The following is a 13,789-nucleotide window of genomic DNA, read 5'->3' on the forward strand; positions in this document are numbered from 1 at the left end:
ATTAAAGGAGTAGGAAGCATGGATGCAACCTAGGGTTTAAAGGAGGTACGAGAATGTGCTCCAGTAAAAAGGAGGAATAGATGTATAGCAAAACTTACAGGCACTGAGGAGAAACTGGAACGACAAGTGATTAGAGCCAGTGGATTTAGAAGAAAATTCTCTGATTCTTCAGCTGTAATGTTGGCCCTTCCACCAGCCGTTATCTTTTAACCTCTTTGAGTCATATTGTTGTTGTTGTTAGTTGCCGTCTAGTTGATTCCAATTCATGATGAACCCATGTGTGTCAGAGTAGAGGTGTACTCCATAGGATTTTCAAGATCATGACCTTCTGGAAGCAGATCCCCAGATCTGTCATCTGTGGCACCTTTCAGTGGGTTCAAACTGCCAACCTTTCAGCTAGTAGGTGAGCACTTAACCATTTGTGCCACCCAGAGACTCCTTCTGAGTCATATTAGAACCTTCATTTGTACAATGAGATAAAAAGGTCCATTGGACCCACCATATGAGGATCAAATAAAATCTATGTGAATGTTCTTTTTAAAATGCAATGTACACCCACTCCTCACTTAGCAACATGGTTTGGTTCCAACAATCATGTCATTATGCAAAAAGGAGGATGACAACATCGGATCACAAAAATGGAGGACAACTACATTACATAACTGCCAAATTACATCATTACATAACTGCCAAACCACTGAGACTCATGGCCTAGCCAAGGTGACACACAACCTTAACCATCATAGCCAGCTTTACTCTCGCCTCCCACCTTAGCATTTGTTATTGCCAGATGCACATCGTTAACATGCAAAATAGTCAGATAGTAGATTTTTAACTGTTGTCATAACAGAAAATGTTGGATAATGGGATGGTTGATAAGTGAGGAGTAGGTGCATAAATATAAGGAATTATTATAGCCAGTGATTCCCTGAGGGAATTCCTTGGCGAAGGTGAGTGCTGAGGAACATTTTGAAGAGGAGAGGAGAAGGCTGGCAGAAGGAAGAGCAAAAGATTTCCGAGGATCCTCCATGTAATAGCTCATAGGGCAAGTATTTTTTTGAGTGATGAGTAATCTAGAAGATTCCTTGAACAGAACAACTCAGAACAAATTCAGCAAAAATATTCTTACCAACTCTTCTTCAGGCCTTTCAGTTTACTTTTTTTTTTAACTTAGGAAACTGGATTATTGACTAACTAGCTGTGTGGCCTTTGTAAATCCCATATATTGCCTTAGTTTCTACATGTATATTAAAAAAAAAATGGTTGCTGTCAAGTCGGACTCATGGCAACCCTGTATGTGTCAGAGTAGAACTTTGCTCCACAGAATTTTTCAGTGCCTGATGTTTTAGAAGTAGATTACCAAGTCTTTCTGTAAAGATGCCTTTAGGTAGACTTAAACAAACAAAATTTTGGTTAGCAGCCAAGTGCTTAAGCATTTATGCCACTCAAGGGCTCCATGATAAATGTACAGAAGGGACCAAATAACATCTGTTTAGGCCAATTCACAGAAGTCCAATGAAGTAACCGATGAGAAATTTCTTTGAAATGGTTGAAATGAAGCCATGCAATTGGAAAGTAATGATATTTTAAATAGTAAAACTAACTTTTTAACCAGCACCAAGCACACATGGTTAGAACTAAATAAATGTTCATTGACAATGATTGTCTAAATAAAATACTGTGAATTTTTAAGAAGACTGTAATTTCAAGATTTTACTTTTGGAATTTGATTTTCAGTATAGTATAGAAAGGAGAAATGACAGAAACAACAGGGATGTTGTTATAGTGCACCAGAAATGAACCAATTAGGGCCAGTCCAAAGAAGGTGAAAATGGGGGGGAAGGGTTAAAATACTTTGAAAGTTGGTAGCATCAGCAGATAAGTATAGAGAGGAAGAAGGTTTAAGGAGCTGGCCAGCCTTGCAACATATAAGGCAAATTTCATCCTTACAGAATTAAAAAAAATGTGTTTTACGGGCTTTCTTCAAATGCTTAAGCAGCACACGATACATTGCTTTGTCTGCAGGTTTATTCTATAAAATAATACATTTTCCTCTTAGAGCTTTCACAAAATTCTGTCCAAATTTTCTTTTTCCCATTTTCACTTTCCATTTCCCCTGGTTTTACTCTGTATAACCACACAAAGATCTAAGTGCTCTTTATTTTTCTTAGCTCTCAGCTTTTTCCATTTCTCCCTGTCATCGCCAACAAAAGTGATCTTCCTTGGTTCATTAGATTTTCCCCACACATTTTATTTCTAATTCCACATCTTTATAATTTCTTTCTCCTGTTTGAGTATGACTTAGGGCAGCTTTCTGGATCACATTATAAAATGGATGTGGTAGATCTTTTGAAAAAACTGGCTATATTATTCTCCTTCCTATAAACATATCGCGTGCCACGTTACTTAGCGATTTTTCCCGTGAAGATATGGATTCTATGCCTCTACCCTTGAATCTGGATTGGCCTTGTGACTTGCTTCGGACAATAGAATATGGCAGAAGTGACAGTGTGCAAATTCCAAGTCTAGGCTTCAAGAAGTCTTCCGTATTTCTGCTCTATTTCAGAATTTTGAATGGGTCAGCTTGCTGGAGGATAAAATTTTGTGTCACAGAAATGATACATCCCAGCTGACTGTAGATTAATGAATATGTCGAAGAAAGTCCAGAAGAACCATACAACTGAGCTTAGCCCAAATTACTGGTCCATATAATCACAAGCTAAATACATTCCGAGGTAGTTTGTTATGCAGCAAAGTATAACTGTTGCAATAGGCTACTTAGGAAATTTGTGAAATCTCTTTTACTTCCCTTCTATGAGAAATATTTGCAGCAGTTTGACGCAATTCTTGCATCAGGATGTTATTGGGTAAAGGATGGGCAATACAATAGGTAGTCTCTCAATCCTATTTCCAATTCTTTAAATTTATAATATAGTAAGATCCTGATATATTTTTTATTAATGAAATCTGAAAAATCATAATATTTGTAAATTTGCCAATGCAAAAACTCCAAAAGGTATACTATTTTCACCCTTTCTAACATTTCTTATGAGTTCGAATGTAAAGAGGATTTAGCAGTGAACAGAATCCAGAAAATGTTAATTTCATTGATCTGTCAGGGAGAAAACATTGGCGGGGTGCCATTGCTGCTTTGGGGTCATAGGCAACCTGAGAGTGAACAGCTGTTGCTATTCAGAAAAATTCATGCAATATTTGGGATGACTTTATTCAAGGAAAAACAAAAATTAAGGGAAAAATGGGGGGAAAAGTAAGCAAAATCAAGATAGTATTTTTAGTTTTCAAAAATATCTAAACGGCTCCAGAAGAGTTTAACATACTTTACAATAAAATCTAGAGGAGGAAAAAATAAACTGGATTGTCAATGCCCCTAGCAAGGCATATGGAAAGCGATACAGCGTAATGAAAGAATAAGGGATTTGGAATTAAGGTAAGTAGATTTTAGATTTGGCTAAGGCATTAGTTTTTGTGTGTCCTCATACATATAGAAACAAGTATCTTTCAGCTCTGTCTATGACTCTATAGCACATACCATTTTAAAACATACAATGATTTGTATACAAACATCCACTAATGGGGGCAATTTCATATCTATCATTTTTTTCTCCTATTCTATAAAGCAGCAGTTGTCGAAGTATGGTCCACAGATCCTAGAGGTCTCAGAGACATTTCTGGGGCTTCACAAAATCAAAATCATTTTCACGTCGATATGAAAACATTTGCCTTTCACCAGGTTGATATTTTCACTCAAAGTGCAAAAACAAAGGTGGGTAAAATAGCTGTTTTGCTGTTTTTTTTTTTTTTTTTTTTTGCACAAGTCAAGGCAGTGGCACCAAAATATATCAATAATCATTGTGTTCTTCCACCATGTACCTGCAGTTAAAAAGAAGAAGAAGAAGAAAAAGTTAGTTTCAATTAATGATGTCTTTGATGAAACAGTAGAAATTATTATCTTTTCATTGGTCACACACCTTTTCAATATTCCATGTGAAGAAATGGGGAGCTGGCAGAAAGCACTTGGACTGCATACCAGTCTACAATGGTCACATTCAGGAAAAGTACTGGTGCAGTTGGAGTTGTGAAATGAACCATCACTTAAAAAAAATTTTTTTTACGTACCACCATTTTTAATTGAAAAAATGACTGACAGCCAAACTATGGTTATTCAGATGTGGGTATTTGCAGGAAAAGGAATGAAGTGAGCCTGACATTACAAAGAAAATATGTGACGGTATTAGTTGCCAGGTGAACATTAGAATTTTGGAAAACATATCAACCACAGTGAGTTTTAGAGCTTCCTGGTATTTAAAGATGTTTCTGATAAAATTGGTGGTGATATTAATGAGTTTGACTTTACATTCTAAAATGTGTCAGTATTTGAAAGATCTTCATAACTCAGTGAACTAATGTTCACATTGCAACTTTTGCCAAGATTTTTTGTAATATTAAAGAAGAATATGCACAATTATTTGATATGTGGAAACCCTGGTGGCATAGTGGTTAAGTGCTATGGTTGCTAACCAAAAGGTCTGCAGTTCGAATCCACCAGGTGCTCCTTGGAAACTCTATGGGACAGTTCTACTCTATCTTATAGGGTCACTATGAGTCAGAATCGACTCGATGGCAAAGGGTTTGGTATGTTTTGGGTTATTCAAATACTCTTCCATTTTCTGACTATACATCTGCATGGGGTTGGATTGTCTTCCTGTGTGTATTAGTTTCATAGGCTGCCATAGCAAAATAGCACAAACTGGGCAGCGTATAAGAACAGAAATTTATCATCTCACAGTCTGGAGGCTGGGAGTCTGAGATCCGGGTATTGACTGTGTTGATTCCTTCTGAGGCTTTGAGGGAAAAATTATTCTACACCTGGTAGCTTCAGGCAGTCCTTGGCTTGCAGTCGCATGGTGTCCTTTCTCTGTCTTCTTGTTTCTGTGTATCTTCTCTTTTATAAGGACACCAGTCCTATAGTATTAGGACCCATTCTACTCTAGTATGACTTCATGTTAACTTAACTGCTAATGTCTTCAAAGACACTACATCCAAAGAAGGTCACATTCACAGGTACAGGGCTTAGGACTTCAACATATCTTTTGGGAGGACAAAATTCAATCCATAACAATGTATCTCAACCCAAATGACATACCACAAGAGATTGAATGCAGAAGCAAGTGGAAGAATCCAGCCGTCTTCTCTGAAGCTGAATATTAAAGAGATGTGAAAATATTTAAAACAATGATACTTTTCTCCCTGTTTTTAAATTTAGAAAACATAATTTTCATTAAAAATGTTATTTTTATTAATATACAATGGGTATATTATTTTTAAATGAATTTATTTGTGGTTATATTAAACGGGTTATTTAAAACTGAATTAATGATTAAGTATTTAAAATTTGTCTGATTTAATTTCTAATATAAAGAATGATAAGCATAACCCATACAGAATTATTTGGCGTTCTCAGCAATTTTTAAAATCATACGTAGAAACTGAGACAAACAAGATTGAGGATCACTGCTGTAAAGAAATGTGGGTCAGGTTTTAGTAGAGACTTTTTATAGATTGGGAACTGAAGCAAGAAAAAATTAATTCAGCTGATGAAGACCACTTATTAGAGGGAGATTTATAACAAAGAACTTCCAACTCAAAGCTCTTCCTACATTTTTAATTTTATTTTTCCCTATTTTTAATAATATGTTAAAAAAATTTAATGTTCAAATTTAAATCCAGTAAAAACACCTTTTTTTTTTTTTTTTGGTTTACTTTTCTCTGATTTTAATATGTATAAAATTAGCCAAGAAAAACCTATGGATCAAACAGTTCAATCTGCAATTGATCATGGTGATGGCTCTGCACTGGGCAGGATTTTCTTCTGTTGTGCCTGGGTTCACCATGAGTTGGTGTCCAACTCAATGGCAGCTACCAACAATGATTGTATAACTACCACCACCAGGATAAAAACAGTTCCATATCTACAAAAAGTTCCCACATGTTACTCCTTTGTCATCAACCTCTTCCCATCACTATTTTTTTATTTTTTTGACATTGTCGTATAAAGGGAATCATACAATTTGTAATCTTTTGAGGCTGCTGATTTTACTCAACATAATGCCTTTGAAAAACTGGCAGTTCAGTGACACTTCAAATTGTGGTCTTTCCCCTCGATCTGCTTGCTACCACTTACTTTCAGAGTTCTCAGAGAGCTGTTCCATGCATTCAGCCCATGTTTTATAGATAAAGTCAGTGGGAGAGATGAGGGAGAAAGTGCTTACTCCATCTTACCTGGAACTAGAAGCCCAATGAGTTTTTGCAGTTTCAGAAGACAAGTGTTAAAAATGCTCAAGGAGAATCTTCAGAGTTGGTATTAAGGGAATGTGCTGGTTGGACCTTATAGGCCAATATACCCCTGTGACTTCTGTTTCTGTTTGTTCTCTTTTATGGCTATCACTGCACTAGCTCAGGGGAAACTGATCTAGCCTTAATCAGAAGGGTATTCGTCCCTCAATTTCTTATAGTACCCTTGAGACCTACTTGGAATATTGAAATAAAACTGCATAAAAGCTCATGGTAATGAAAGGAAGTAGGCAGAGAGCAGTATGTAACTCAATCAGGGGATTTAAAACTATGGCCTCCCTGTGAGCCAGACCCAACCACAACCAGTCAATTCATTTACTTGTTGCCTATGGCTGCTTTTGTGCTATAACAGAAGAGTTGAATAGTCGTGAGAGAGATCTTCTGGCCTACAATGCCTAAGATGTTTACTATCTGGCCTTTACACAACAAATTTTGACAATCTTTGTACTAGATGCTCTAGTTGGTCAGCGTGGGATTCCCTACAAGGCACCTCTCCCCTAAGCTTCCAGCCGGGCCTCCCACATGTGAATGGGAACCTATCCTCCAGACAGCAAATCCTCTGAAACAATGGTATGTCCTTCTGCTCTTCTTCTAAAATCTTAATCTCATTCATTCAATTAAAGCTTATAAACCCATTGCCATCAAGCTGATTCCGACTTACAGTGACCATATAGGACAGAGTAGGACAGCCCCATAGGGTTTCCAAGGACCGGCTGGTGGATTTGAACAGCTAACCTTTTAGTCAGCAGCCAAGCGCCTAACCACTACACCACCAGTGCTGCCTATAGGATAACTATAATTTTCCAGGCTCTCTGCCAGATGCTTAGGATACGATGTTGAAAAATACAGTTGTCCTTCCTGCCCTCACGAAGCTTTAAGTGTAAAGTAGTTTTTATAGGCAGTTGAAAACAATCTCTCCCTAACCCCTTATTGATCCTATATCCTCTTGGAAAACATAGATCAAGCCTACTGTCTTTTACTTGATAGCTTATCTGATCCAAAAATTTTTTTATATGATTTCTTAGAAACTTCTTTTCTGGTTAAACATTTTTTCCTTTTTATTTGTGATCAAACAATGATGTTAAAAATGCAATTCAAGTCAGATATAAGGTATGCTTACTGTATCATCTGAAAATGTCCAGAAAACATATCTAATTTGCTCATATTTTTCCCAGCATAGACATAAAGCATTATTCCTTTCAATGAAATGAAAAGCTCTTTTAGTTACAGAACTTGAAGCATATTTCCAAATACAAATGTTGCATTTCTTTTTACTTTACAGAGAATAAATGTAATGCTAGTTCTTTAAAAAAGTGAACACAGAATGAAATCAGACAAAAATTCAGAAAACTATTTTAAAATAGGAGAAAAGTTAATCAAAACTATTCAGCAGCCAAAAGATTGAGTTGAATTCTTTCGATTCATTTTATTTAATCCTATAAAAAAAAAAAAAATTTTTTTTTTTTTTATGAACTCTAGTGAAAACCTTGGTGGTGTAGTGGTTAAGTGCTATGGCTGCTAACCAAAGGTTGACAGTTCGAATACACCAGGTGCTCCTTGGGAACCTGATGGGGCAGTTCTACTCTGTCCTGTAGGTGACTATGAGTCAGAATTGACTCAATGGCAGTGGGTGGTGTGGCGATATGAACCCTGGTGAATACCTATGTTTTCTAGATTTTTTTCATGGACTACTCTCTCCTGTCAGTTTCTTCTCACCAAATAATGGTACCACTTTCTCTGTAGAAAATATCCAGAATGTAAATCAGAAGCAAGTTAATATATATCCTAATTTCAGGGGGGTTACAAAGTGATGTAAACAGAAGAGTGCTATGGATTTCATTGTTTTGTTGTTAAATGTAAAAAATATCATGTGCCAAGAAAGTCTGGAAATCATTTTGCTGAAGGGTTGAATTTTCGATTTTCTGAAACTATGAATCATTGAATGGTTCAAGGGTTACAAAAATGCCAACTAGAATCTGTATTGTTAAAAACTCAGTGTCAAGTAAAATTATAACTAAATGAAAGTTGTAGGAAATAGCAGAAAGTCTCTAAATACATTTCATGTTGTTCGTAGTGCCCAACTGAGGTATCTGGTTCTAGGGTGGAGACATTTTTCAGAACTATAAATACTTGTTTTTTGGATGACTGTGAAACTTGATTTTGTGGCTAGTTGCTCCAAGAGGAAAAAAAAAATGTGGTCAATAATTTAAAGAAAACGAAACCATTGGTGTGAAGCTTCTTCAATAGTTTCATCCTGTGACTTCTCCGAGAGTTCTCAGCATTCTTTACATCTTCTACTTGAATGCTCTGTATTCAGAGACAGAGACAGAGAGGACATCTCCAGATTCTCAGACATGAGAACAATATAGGTTGCCTCCACTTTTTCAGTTTGTCAAATTTTACTTATCGATCCATGTGCACTATCTTATAGATGCCCATATTTTACTTTACCTCATCTTTGAACCATTTATTTAGTAGTTTTCACTATTGATGATCCAAAAAAAATTAATCAGAACCATGTAGTTTCATACTTTGAGTTTGTTTATCTATTTTTAAAATAAAAATTAATTTATAACAACCCACCTGTTAATGTAAATATGGGATTGTAGAAGTAGGGGCCATATAAACAAAAAACCCATTGCCATTGAGTCCATTTTGACTCATAGCAACCCTATATACAACAATTATATTACCTCTACCCCCTAAAACAAGACAAACAAACAACATGGAGGAATGGGCTTGAGAAAAATGTGAAAATCAAGTTCATGAGAGGACTTACATGCACTCAATTGCATTATCCTAAAACATATGACTTCCAGAGTTGAAAACAATAGAATTCACCATGGTTCCTTTGGTTCCGATGACCAGGAAGTTCAGAAGCAAACTTAGAGTTTAACTGTATGATTGAGTTAATCCTACTACCTATATTCTTTTTTTTTTCCTTATATGTGATTTAGTAAATTTTTTCCGTATTATTATATTTTTGTGTCTCCTCTATAAGTTGCCTCAAATCATTTTTGTAAACAGTACATTTAGACAAATTGAACGTTGAAAAAACATACAATACAACACACAAGATAGTGACTTAGAGATCTTGAGCTCAACCAATTAGTTGCAACTTTGAGAAATATTTCTGGCTATTCTTATGAGCTTTACCAAGACTAAAATTCTCTCTTCAGAGACAAGGAAAGAAAAGAACTGACTATACAAGATATTCACAACTGGACCAATAAGCAACATCAAGATAAACAGAAAAGGCTGAAGTTGTCAAGGATTTCATTTTACTTTGAGTCACAATCAACTACCATAGAAGCAGCAGTTAAGAAATCAAATGACACATTGCATTGAGCAAATCTGCTGCAAAAGATCTTCTAAAAGTGTTAAAAAGCAAAGATGTCACTTTAAGGACTAAGGTGCACCTGATTCAAGCCATGGTGTTTTCTATCACCTCGTAGGCATGTGAAAACTGGACAATGAATAAGGAAGACTAAAAAAGAATCGATGCCTTTGAATTATGGTGTTGGAAAAGAATACTGAATATACCATGGACTGCCAAAAGAATGAACAAATCTGTCTTGGAAGAAGTACAGCCAGAATGCTCATTAGAAGCAAGGATGGCGAGACTTTGTCTCACGTACTTTGAACATATTATCAGAAAGGACCAGTTCCTGGAGAAGGAAGGATATCATGCTTGATAGAGAAGAGGGTCAAAGAAAAAGAGGAAGACCCTCAACGCGATGGATTGACACAGGGGCTGCAACAATGGGCTAAAAGATAATAATGATTGTAAGGATAGTGCAAAACCAGGCAGTGTTTCATTTTGTTGTACGTAGGGTGGCTCTGAGTCAGAAGTGACTTGACAGCACCTAACAACAACATACAAAATACAGTTCATCCAATTAAGGTTATGAAGAATGAGCTCAGTGCACTTACAAAATTTTGCCTAACAATAACTCCAATGCTAACACAAAGTACCAAAACAAAATCCTGTTACCCTATTGGTACCTTATCTTATTTAATTACCTGGGTAAGAATCTATTTATTTACAAGTGACCAGAAATGGGGACATGGCAATTAAATGGTAGTAAAACAAAGGATAACTCATTTCGTTCCAACATTTCTTCTAATTTCTGCCTACTGGGCCTAACCAATGACAAGGTAACAACATGAAGTCAATTAAAAGAGCAGCTTACACCAAAAGTTGTATCATTTTGAAATCAAAACTATTGAAGTTCAGATCTAGGTTCTGCCTTTTACTTGCCTTATGATTCCAATAATTTTCCAATCCTTGAACATAAGTTTTCCCTTGTAAAATAGAGATAACAATATTACCTATCTCAGTAGTGTTGTTATGAGAATTTAATTAGGACCTATCTATCTATCTCTCTATTATACTATAATAAAAAATTGTTATAATAGTAAGTGGTAAATAATAGCAATATTCATTATTTATAAATACCAAAGATATAGTCCATTTTTGTTTGTTTTATTAGAATCTATTTTTGTGTAAAAAGTAGAAGGGAAAACCAAATACACAATTCCAAGTGAGTAATGACAGAGATGTCTACAGGTTCTAAAGATGAGGTCCAAGGGTCCATACAGATCATATGTTGGCCAGGATTGTTCATTTTTCACTCAACTATGACTGTCAGGGCAACTAATTAAGACACTTCCCAATAATTTATTATACGACAAGGCCATGATGAAATAAAAGCTTACTTCTCGGATCTCTGAGAGAACGCTGACACAACTAAAATCAGTGTCTGGTAACAGTGTCTGCAGAAACTAATTTCAATAATTTTCAAAAAATTAAAAAAAAAAATTAGGGTATCTTTTCACTGCAACATGCCCAGGAACCTCCTGGAACCAAGTGGAAGCCAGAGTCACAACTGTACTCCCAAATTATCTGGTTCCTATACTGATCTCATTTCATCATGGTTATACATGAAGCTACAATACTCTTCCAAGTTACTCTCAGGATCCTTTCCTTTCTCTGCACACTTCCCATGCTGACACCAACTCTTCCGACCCCCACTCTATCAATGTCTCTAACCATGTGCATGGAGAATTAGAAGTTAGAGTTATCCTCAGATATATCTAAAGCAAAAAGAATAATCTTCTTTGTTAGAACTTCCTGGCTAATATCCTTTCCTTTAGAAAAAAAAAAAAAGTTCTAGTTTTATCTCATATGTGAGTCATTCATGAACATCCAATAGTTGATGTATTTTGCCTTCACAGTAATTATGTTACCTTAACATTCTTCTTGCTAAAAACAGTTGGGGGAGAGCTTGAGTGTGAAATAGGCAATATAAAACCCAATATTCTTCTTTCTAGGAATATCACTGGTTTCAATTTCACAGAAAGTAAATACCCAGCAATTGAAAGTGGAAAAGAGAAGGAAAAGGTTGGAAAGATTTATTGAGTAGAGAAAATCCTCAGAAAACTTTTTTTAAAATAGAAAAACTTTAAGTTCTTTGACAAGCTGCAATATGGCAAAACAGGTCAGCCAATTAAGTAAAAATTCCCCATTACAAGGCACAGATTATTTACTAAAGCTGTAGCTCAGGCTCAGTTATTTACAGGAAGCTATGACTCTGGTGTATGTTTTCCCAACAATAAAAAGGAGAGAAAAATCTATTTTGGTAACATTAGTTGGCTTCCAGCTGGATTTAATAATCAGGGGTATTTTGGGTTATTCGATGTCGTATGTAAGACAAGCCCACTGAGGTTTATTTAACTATGGTCCATGGCTAGATACAGCAGAGATAAAGACCAGTGGGAAATACTTATTTCATTTGAGTTCCAGAGTCTAGGGAAAAGGTTATCTGGTAGAACCTACATGTAATCTAAACGAAACTTTTAGTCACAAATTGACACTCTTTATTTCTCCTCGAAATAGCTGGAACTTGCTAGAAAGGGACTAAGCATTTCAGGAAACGAGAAAAGAAAGAGAGCTAAGGAAGGAGTGGGACAAAAGGAAAAGAACAAAGTAAGAAGAGAGGTTCGAAAATGAATACATCTGCTTTCTCCTTTTAGTAACTTAGTTCATTTAACCAACATGCAGGAGCCCATTACATATTTAAACAAGGAAATGCTCAGCCTGGGTTCTCTGAGTTTGAATTGCAGAGTATTTTCTTTAAAATTATAGTTTTACATTGCAGAGCATGCAGTAACTTGAAATATACAGGCTTACCTCATTTTATTGCTCTTCTCAGATATGGAATTTTTTACAAATTGAAGGTTTCTGGCAACACTGTGTCGAGCAAGTCTATTGGCGCCATTTTCCCAAAAGCATGTGTTTACTTGGTGTCTCTGTATCACGTTTTGGTAATTATCTCAATGCTTCAAATTTTTTCATTATTATGTCATGTTATTACAGTAATCTGTGATCAGTGATCTTTGATGTTACTATCGTAATTGTTTTTGTGTGCCACGAGCTGCACCAGTATAAAATGGCGAATTTAATTGATAAATATATGTGTTCTGACTGCTCCACTGACCAGCTGTTCCCCCATCTCCCTCCCTCTCCTCAGGCCTCCCTATTCCTTGAGACACAACAATACTGAAATTAGGCCAATTAATTACTGTACAATGGCTTCTAATTGTTCAAGTGAAAGGAAAAGTCATACATCTCTCACTTTAAATCAAAAGCTAGAAATGATTAAGCTTACTAAGGAAGGCATGCCAAAAAGCCGAGATAAAATGAAAGCTAGGCCTCTTGTGTCAGTTAGCCAAGTTGTGAATGCAAAGGAAAAGTTTTTGAAGGAAATTAAAAGTGCTACTCCAGTGAACACAGAAATGATAAGAAAGCAAAACAGCCTTATTGCTAATATGGAGAAAGTTTTAGTGGTCTGGATAGATCAAACCAGCCACAACATTCCCTTAAGCCCAAGCCTAATCCAGAGCAAAGCCCTAATTCTCTTCAATTCTATAAAGGCTGAGAGAGGCGAGGAAGCTGCAGAAGAAAAATATGAAGCTAGCACAGGTCGGTTCATGAGGTTTAAGGAAAGAAGCCGTCTCCATGACATAAAAGTGCAAGATGAAGCACCAAGTACTGATATAGAAGCTGCAGCAAGTTATCCAGAAGATCCGGCTAAGATGATTGATGACGGTGGCTACTATATTCCCCGTGTAGACAAAACAGCCTTATATTGGAAGCTAGAAAGGAGAATTCAATGCCTGGTTTCAAGGATTCAAAGGATAGGCTGACTGTTTTGTTAGGGGCTATTTTCTTTTTTTTTGTTAATGCAGCTGGTGACTTTATGTTGAAGCTAGTGCTCCTTTGCCATTTGAAAATCCAAGGGCCCTTAAGAATTATGCTAAATCCACTCTGCCTGTTGCTCTATAAAACAAAAAAACAAAAACAAAAAAATAAATAAAAAACAAAACAACAAAAAAACAAAGCCTGTAGGACAGC

This window comes from Elephas maximus, chromosome 13 (genome assembly GCF_024166365.1).
Source record: "Elephas maximus indicus isolate mEleMax1 chromosome 13, mEleMax1 primary haplotype, whole genome shotgun sequence".
Classification (NCBI taxonomy): domain Eukaryota; kingdom Metazoa; phylum Chordata; class Mammalia; order Proboscidea; family Elephantidae; genus Elephas; species Elephas maximus.